The 6,871-nt window shown below is 41.5% G+C and overlaps 1 non-coding gene across 1 annotated transcript; it reads right to left on the reverse strand.

The window, feature by feature from the left end:
* Positions 1 to 3,082: 3,082 nt before the first annotated feature.
* LOC130951156 (small nucleolar RNA R71) lies at positions 3,083 to 3,190 on the reverse strand. Its single transcript, XR_009073849.1, has one exon. It is a non-coding gene; the product is annotated as a small nucleolar RNA R71 (small nucleolar RNA).
* Between the last annotated feature and the right edge of the window lie 3,681 nt (positions 3,191 to 6,871).

Raw genomic sequence — 6,871 nt, forward strand, 5'->3', positions numbered from 1 at the left:
CCATTCTTGTTCTACAAGCATCTGAGGCTTAGTGAATATCTCTTGGATTCCTAATTGCACGATGCATGGTTGATCGCCTGACAACCGAGTGCTCGCCTGACAAACGAGCCAACCATTCCGTGAGATCAGAGTCTTCGTGGTATAGGCAAGAACTGATGGCAGCATTCAAGAGAATCTGGAAGGTCTAACCTTGTCTGTGGTATTCTGAGTAGGATTCAATGATTGAATGACTGTGACGTGCTTCAAACCTGTAACCTACTGGGCGTTAGTGACAGACGCAAAAGAGTTATTCTATTCCGGTAGGGGAGGGAACCAAACCGGTGATTGGCAGCACTGTGACAGAGTGTGTGCATTAGCTTTCACTGCGAGGATGGGAGGTAGCTGCTGACAACAGTGAGACCCTATACGAGCTTGCCATGGAAAGGAGTAAGAAGAGTTGGATGAAGACAGTAGGAAAGCAGAGAGACGGAAGGGAAGGCATCTTCATGCGCTTATCTGAAGTTCCTACCAATGAATTACATAAGTATCACTATCTTTATCTTTTATGTTACTTTCGTTCATCACCATATATATCTGAGTTTGCCTGACTAAGATTTACAAGATGACCATAGCTTGCTTCAATACTAACAATCTCCGTGGGATCGACCCTTACTCACGTAAGGTTTATTACTTGGACGACCCAGTGCACTTGCTGGTTAGTTGTGCGAAGTTGTGTAATGCCATGGTATTGAGCGCACCAAGTTTTTGGAGCCATTACCAGGGATTATGAGAGTTGTGAAAAAGTATAGTTCACAATTTCGCGCACCAAGTTTTTGGCGCCGTTGCCGGGGATTGTTCTAGTTTTGAGCAAGCCTTTGGTAACATCAGTGCCAAGATCCGGCAACAACATCAAATTTTTGGTGTTATTGCCCGGGATTGTTCAGGCTGGACAATTGACGGTTCATCTTGTTGCTTAGATTAGGTATTTTTTTTTTCGAAATTCTTGAAGATGAATTCTAGAGTTTCATGATGATTTGTTGAAATCTGGCTGGCTGAGAAGCCATGTCTAATCTGATTGGACCGAGGTTTCAACTTATCACCACAAGAGCTTGTTGATTTCGTATCAATCTTGCTTTTGGAGCAGTGATTTGCTAAGGCTTGGCTGACCTTTGGTCATGTCTAGTGTTTTGGACCGAAGCTTTCTTTGGAAGCTTGGCTGGCTGTGAAGCCATGTCTAATTCCTGGACCGGAGTCTTAGACTAGCATTGCACTGATTCCTGGAATTCTCATTAAGAATTTTGATACCTTCTTTTTCCACTTAATTTTCGAAAAACACAAAAAAAAATTTAAAAAATTAAAAAATCATAAAATTCAAAAATATTTCTTGTTTGAGTCTAGTGTCTCATCCTAAGTTTAGTGTCAATTGCATGCATTCATATGTCTTAGTGATCTTCAAGATGTTCTTGATGATTCACTTGCTCTGATCTTTGAATTCTATTGACTTGAGTATTTTGTGTGTCTCATATGCATTTTCAGTAGTATACAAACTGCTAAGTTTGGTGTCTTGCATGCATTGTTATTTGATTCTTGTTGCATTTTAATTATTAAAAATCCAAAAATATTTTTAATTTGTGTCTTTTCAAGTCAATGATATAAGGGATTGAAGATTCAGAACACACTGCAGAGGAATTATACAGAAAAAGCTGAGCATTCAAAAATGCCCAGTGAAGAAGGCAGACTGGCGTTTAAACGCCAGCCAGGGCACCTGGTTGGGCGTTTAACGCCCAAAAAGGTAGCATTTTGGGCGTTAAACGCCAGAATGTATACCATTCTGGGCGTTTAACGCCAGGATGGTGCTAAGGGGAAGATTTTGTTTTCAAATCAATTTTTTTCAAGTTTTTCAAAATCAAATCTTTTTCAAATCATATCTTTTCAATCAAATGTTTTTAAAATCAATTTCTTTCCTTTTTCAAAGATACTTCCTAACAATTAATGATTTGATTGAACATCTCAAATTTGTTACCTTTTCTGTTGAGAAAGGTTTTATGTTTGAATCATATCTTTTCTTGTTAGGCAAGTCATTAATTTTTAAAATCATATCTTTTCAAATTGTTTTCAAATCATATCCTTTAAAATTGTTTTCAAATCATATCTTCTCAATCACATCTTTTCAAAACCATAACTTTTCAATTAAATCTTTTTAACCTCATCTTTTTCAAAATAGTTTTCAATCAAATCTTTTTAATTTCTAATTTCAAAATCTTTTTCAAAAATCACTTGATTTCTTTTTCACTTTTAATTTTCGAAAATTATCAATCAAATTTTCAAAATGTTTTCAAAATCTTTTAAATGAATTTTCGAAAATCCACTTCCCTCCTTCCCACATCCTTCTATTTATGGAGTACCACTCCTTCTAAATGCACAATTCGAACCTTATCTAATTAAAGTTCGAATTCTTCTTCTCCTTCTTCTTTCCATTTCTCTTTTCCTCTGACATTTCAAGGAATCTCTATACTGTGACACAGAGGATTCCACATTTTCTTTTTCTCTTTTCTTTCATATGAGCAGGAGCAGAGACAAAGGCATTCTTGTTGAAGCTGATCCTGAACCCGAAAGGACCTTGAAAAGAAAGCTAAGAGAAGCCAAAGCACAACTCTCTTTAGAGGACCTGACCGAATTCTTCAAAGAAGAAGAACCCATGGCAGCCGAAAACAACAACAATGCCAACAATGCAAGGAAGGTGCTGGGTGACTTTACTGCACCTACTCCCGACTTCTATGGGAGAAGCATCTCTATCCCTGCCATTGGAGCAAACAACTTTGAGCTTAAGCCTCAATTAGTTTCTCTAATGCAACAGAATTGCAAGTTCCATGGACTTCCAATGGAAGATCCTCATCAGTTTTTAGCTGAATTCTTGCAAATCTGTGACACAGTCAAGACTAACGGGGTTAACCCTGAGGTCTACAGACTGATGCTATTCCCTTTTGCTGTAAGAGACAGAGCTAGAATATGGTTGGATTCTCAACCTAAAGAAAGCCTGGACTCTTGGGAAAAGCTAGTCAATGCCTTCTTGGCAAAGTTCTTTCCACCACAAAGATGGAGTAAGCTTAGAGTGGAAGTCCAAACCTTCAGACAGAAGGATGGAGAATCCCTCTATGAAGCTTGGGAAAGATACAAACAATTAATCAGAAGATGTCCTTCAGACATGCTTTCTGAATGGAGCATCATAAGTATTTTCTATGATGGTCTCTCTGAACTATCTAAGATGTCCTTGGATAGCTCTGCTGGAGGATCTCTTCATCTGAAGAAGACGCCTGCAGAAGCTCAAGAATTGATTGAAATGGTTGCAAATAACCAATTCATGTACACTTCTGAAAGGAATCCTGTGAACAATGGGACTAGTCAGAAGAGAGGAGTTCTTGAGATTGACACTCTGAATGCCATATTGGCTCAGAATAAAATATTGACTCAACAAGTCAATTTGATTTCTCAAAGTCTGTCTGGAATGCAAAATGCACCAAACAGTACTAAGGATGCTTCATCCGAGGAAGAAGCTTATGATCCTGAGAACCCTTCCATGGAAGAGGTGAATTACCTAGGAGAACCCTATGGAAATACCTACAATTCTTCATGGAGAAATCACCCAAATCTCTCATGGAAGAATCAAGAAAGACCTCAACAAGGTTTCAATAACAATAATGGTGGAAGAAACAGGTTTAGCAATGGCAAGCCTTTTCCATCATCTTCTCAGCAACAGACAGAGAGTTCTAAGCAGAATACTTCTGACTTAGCAACAATGGTCTCTGATCTAATAAAGACCACTCAAAGTTTCATGAATGAAACAAGGTCCTCCATCAGAAATTTGGAAGGACAAGTGGGTCAGCTGAGCAAGAAGGTTACTGAACTCCCTCCTAATACTCTCCCAAGTAATACAAAAGAAAATCCAAAAGGAGAGTGCAAGGCCATCAACATGGCCGAATATGGAGAGGAAAGAGAGGAAGAAGACGCCACTGAGAAAGACCCCAGTGGGCGTGCACCACTCTCCTCTGAGTTCCTCAATGAGGAACCTTGGGAATCTGAGGCTCAAAATGAGACCATAGAGATTCCATTGGACTTACTTCTGCCATTCATGAGCTCTGATGAGTATTCTTCCTCTGAAGAGGATGAGTATGTCACTGAGGAGCAAGTTGCTAAATACCTTGGAGCAATCATGAAACTAAATGACAAGTTATTTGGAAATGAGACTTGGGAGGATGAACCTCCCTTGCTCACCAAAGAACTGGATGACTTGTCTAGGCAGAAACTGCCTCAAAAGAGGCAGGATCCTGGGAAGTTTTCTATACCTTGTACCATAGGCACCATGACCTTCAAGAAGGCCTTGTGTGACTTAGGGTCAAGTGTGAACCTCATGCCCCTCTCTGTAATGGAGAAATTAGGGATCTTAGAGGTGCAAGCTGCAAGAATCTCATTAGAGATGGCAGACAACTCAAGAAAACAAGCCCATGGACTTGTAGAGGATGTTCTGGTTAAAGTTGAAGACCAGTACATTCCTACTGATTTCATAGTCCTAGAGACTGGGAAGTGCATGGATGAATCCATCATCCTTGGCAGACCCTTCCTAGCCACAGCAAAGGCTGTGATTGATGTTGACAGAGGAGAGTTAATCATTCAAGTGAATGAAAAATCCTTGGTATTTAAGGCCCAAGGATATCCCTCTGTCATCATGGAGAGGAAGCATGAAGAGCTTCTCTCAAAACAGAGCCAAGCAGAGCCCCCACAGTCAAACTCTAAGTTTGGTGTTGGGAGGCTACAACCAAACTCTAAGTTTGGTGTTGAAACCCCACATTCAAACTCTAAGTTTGGTGTTGGGAGGTTCCAACACGGTTCTGAGTATTTCTAAGGCTCCATGAGAGTCCTCTGTCAAGCTAATGACATTAAAGAAGCGCTTGTTGGGAGGCAACCCAATGTTTTATAATTAATTATTTTCTTTTGTTATTTTATCTTTTTTGTAGGTTGATGATCATAAGAAGTCACAAAAACAATGAAAAAAGCAAAAACAGAATGAAAAACAGGAAGAAAAACAGCACACCCTGGAGGAGAAGAAGCTGGCGTTCAAACGCCAGTAATGCTAGCTGTTGGGCGTTTAACGCCCAGTCTGGCACCATTCTGGGCGTTTAACGCCAGAAAGGGGCACCAGACTGGCGTTAAACGCCAGAAAAGGGCAAGAACCTGGCGTTAAACGCCAGGAATGGGCACCAGCCCGGCGTTTAACGCCAGAAATGGCTCAAAACGTGATTTTGAGCAACATTTGGTGTAGGGATGACTTTTCCTTGACCCCACAGGACCCCCACCAACCCCACCACCACCCTCTCTCTTCTTCCCCCATTCACCAATCACCTCAATACCTCTTCCCCAAAAACCCTTCACCTATCAAATCCCATCTTTCTCTTCACCACTCACATCCATCCTTCATAAAACCCCACCAACCTCACCCTTCAAATTCAAACCACTTTCCCTCCCAAACCCACCCATATTGGCCGAACACCATCTCCCCTCTTTCCTATAAATACCCTTCTTCACTCCTTCATTTTCACACAACCTAAACACCACTTTCCCCCTTCTTTGGCCGAATACAAAGCCATCCCTTTCTCCCTCATTTCTTCTTCTTCTACTCTCTTCTTTCTTCTTTTGCTCGAGGACGAGCAAACCTTTTAAGTTTGGTGTGGCAAAAGCGTTGCTTTTTCATTTTCCATAACCATTTATGGCATCCAAGGCCGGAGAAACCTCTAGAAAGAGGAAAGGGAAAGCAAAAGCTTCCACCTCCGAGTCATGGGAGATGGATAGATTCATCTCAAGGGTGCATCAAGACCACTTCTATGAAGTTGTGGCCTTGAAGAAGGTGATCCCCGAAGTCCCCTTTTCACTCAAAAAGAGTGAATATCCGGAGATCCGCCATGAGATCCGAAGAAGAGGTTGGGAAGTACTTACCAACCCCATTCAACAAGTCGGAATCTTGATGGTTCAAGAGTTCTATGCCAATGCATGGATCACAAAGAACCATGACCAAAGTGTGAACCCGAATCCAAAGAATTATCTCACTATGGTTCGGGGGAAATACTTGGATTTTAGTCCGGAGAGTGTGAGGGTGGCGTTCAACTTGCCTATGATGCAAGGAGATGAGCATCCTTACACTAGAAGGGTCAACTTTGATCAAAGGTTGGACCAAGTCCTCACAGTCATATGTGAAGAGGGCGCACAATGGAAGCAAGATTCAAGAGGAAAGCCGGTCCAATTGAGAAGGCATGACCTCAAGCCCGTGGCTAGAGGATGGTTAGAGTTCATACAACGCTCAATCATCCCCACTAGCAACCGGTCCGAAGTTACCATAGACCGGGCCATCATGATCCATAGTATCATGATTGGAGAAGAAATAGAGGTTCATGAGGTTATAGCCCAAGAACTCTATAAGGTGGCGGACAAGACCTCCACCTTGGCAAGGTTAGCCTTTCCTCATCTCATTTGTCACCTCTGTTATTCAGTTGGAGTTGACATAGAGGGAGACATTCCCATTGATGAGGACAAGCCCATCACCAAGAAAAGGATAGAGTACACAAGAGATCTCACTCATCATGAGATCCCTGAGATTCCTCAAGGGATGAATTTTCCTCCACAAAACTATTGGGAGCAACTGAACACCTCCCTAGGAGAACTAAGTTCCAACATGGGACAACTGAGGGTGGAGCATCAAGAACACTCCATCATCCTTCATGAAATTAGAGAAGATCAAAGAATCATGAGGGAGGAGCAACAAAGACAAGGAAGAGACATTGAGGAGCTCAAGCACTCCATAGGATCTTCAAGAGCAAGAAAGAGCCGCCATCACTAAGGTGGA

Source organism: Arachis stenosperma, chromosome 1 (assembly GCF_014773155.1).
Source record: "Arachis stenosperma cultivar V10309 chromosome 1, arast.V10309.gnm1.PFL2, whole genome shotgun sequence".
Lineage (NCBI taxonomy): Eukaryota > Viridiplantae > Streptophyta > Magnoliopsida > Fabales > Fabaceae > Arachis > Arachis stenosperma.